This window comes from Ochlerotatus camptorhynchus, unplaced genomic scaffold, assembly GCF_037179485.1.
Source record: "Ochlerotatus camptorhynchus isolate MF236.1 unplaced genomic scaffold, CSIRO-AGI_Acam_v1.1 ptg000117l, whole genome shotgun sequence".
Taxonomy (NCBI): domain Eukaryota; kingdom Metazoa; phylum Arthropoda; class Insecta; order Diptera; family Culicidae; genus Ochlerotatus; species Ochlerotatus camptorhynchus.
Genome location: NW_027040607.1, coordinates 238352 through 240952, shown reverse-complemented (window position 1 = coordinate 240952; position 2601 = coordinate 238352).

Here is a 2601-nt window from a genome sequence, read left to right as displayed (position 1 = left end):
ACCAGTAAAATTCAGATTTTTTTCTGTGTGGAAACGATCGATATTATTCAGAAAATAGTTGTACAACATCTCCAAATGTAAGACTCAAGTTCAAACACAAGCTAAAACAGAAAGTGATGCTGTATATGTTAGTATTGAAGATAAGCCATAGGATACATCGAGTCAGTGTTGCTGGCAAATGTACACTTTTGTTTCAAAAATGGTGAAATTTCTGTCTGCTGGAAGATATTATCAAAACATAATATCAATGATAAAAACTCGTTTTCACATGCGACGCATCGCTCTTCACGTCAGCATGTCATCGGCCTTACTCATGCTGTTTCACAATCCGAAAACCACCCACACCATCCAAAAACACCATCATCTAGGGGAATGCTCCTTCTATCCGACAGAGCCGTCATTTTATTACAAAAGCCAAACGCTATCAAAATCAAAATCTGGGAATGGAAATGGATGTAATTTTGGCCTAAATGCCTCTAATTTGGGCCCATAAATAATTTCAGCAATTGACTAAATTTTCAATAGCGACCAAAAATATCCATTGCTACCGTCCCAATGGTTCATCTAGATACAATTGATAAATAGCTGATTTTTAGCGATGGGCCCAATTTAAGATCCATAGGCCAACATTAGAGCCATTTCCTCTGTATTGAGAAAATTGAGGAAATTTGAATGTGTATACTTATCTTGTTCCGATACATCCACTGAGCTCTCTTAGGTGCCATTCTGTTGAACTGCAGCTTCGTGTTATTTTCGGTTTCGACACCACTTTCACCCTCATCATCATATAGTAACTCCCCAAATCGACGCATCTGATCCAGTAAACAATAACCTCACTCGTCACCCCATGGGAACTGCCTGAAAATCAAAATATCCCGTATGTACAAAAAAACCGCAATCCAACAAACTTCCCAAGTAAGAATCCAGTAACCATTTAGCATCCACTCTGATTTATGATGGTTTTATAACGGCAAAGTGTAAAACATTTCTGCTTAGTATTCAGCTTTTTTATGCTTTAAAAACCTTTTATAGTCTGGCAAGAAAGTCAAAAACTGTCTTGTTTTAAAAATAAATTTTAAACAGTTATCAATCCCTCCTTAACACTGTTCTGTAATTCAAGCATAAACGTCATCAGCAATTGTTTATTAATGTCTTGATAAAATACTTTTTAAACGTGTTCTATCATTATAAAAGCAACCATAAAACCATTAGGTTTTGCATAAGAGCAAAAAGCATTTATTATTGCTTTTTAGGCTTTTTAAAGTGCATCATTAACTCCCCAATTACTCTTTTACAAATTGAGTTTAAAAGATGGTTCCTCATAGTTAATAAATGCCAAATTTATGATAAGGAAATCTCGAACGATAGACGAAGTAGGATGAAAAATTCAAGTCGATTTCAGCAAAATTTACTTCTTTAGAAGAACCAGCACACCATCAACGACAGATCATCTGGCGGAGAAGAGTAAAGTGAGCGTCGCCCTCGAATTCATTAAACATTGTCGAAATTTTTAAAACATACCAGCCTTCTCCAGATTTTGCGAATAGATGACAATCGAAATAACAACCGACAGCAAACCACTGAACTGTTAGTTAGCGGAGATTAGCTGGTTTCCGATCCATAGCAGCGATTTTATGCGGCGAAAGAATCAACTCTTCAAAAATCTCATTCAAGCGCACATCCCTGCATCGTTGGATGGCGCACTTCTGTAACCATCCGGAAGAAGGGTATCTTTTTCGGGAACGATTGCGCTTCCAGCTGTTCAAAATGCGAAATGTTGTAAAACAGTATCGCAAACTATCTGAGTAACTGCTCCCAATCCATCGGGAGAAAACCCCCTGGAAGAATCCTGGATCTCACAGCGCAACTATCGAAAGATAAACAAACTTTGACGTTTAACTTTTTGCAGGCAACTTTACCTCCATAAATGCTGCCATAAATCTGAACGAGTTAGGATCAAGCAAAATGGCTTTAGATAAATACAATTCTAAGGAATTCTTGAAAGCAATACAACTTTTTCACAAATGACCCATGGAAATCAACTTTTATGCCACCGCCATGTTACAATTAGTTTGCTTGTGTTTTACAATCTTCGATTTTCAATCAATATTTCCTTTGATATAACTATGTTTTGGTAAATTTAGCAATGAGCAAACATTTGAATGCGAAAATAATAAAAAAAACGTCTCGGCCAAGCTCGATCTGAAGAATATTTTTTTTTTTTTCAAATCGACGTTTTACGAGGGTGGACTTAATTTTTCGATGTTTTCACGTACATTTCACATAAAATTTAATATGGCACTTAAAACTAGGCCACTTAATGAGAACTATTGTAATAAATTTGGATATTCAACAAGATTTTTATACCATCAGTTTCTATTTTAATTGTTTTGATAAGATCGGATTCATAAATCCTTTTCTATCTTGATTGATGCTTTCCTAGTGGATTCAGCATGTGGCTAGGGGAAATGGCTCGGAAAGGGTTTTTATTGTTCTTAAATAGCTTTTATTGTAGCTTTCAAATGGTTCTAAATGCGTTCGTCATACAACCTTTGCAGTAAATCAATCTTGAAGAGCTTCGAGAATACAGAACCTTCTCCA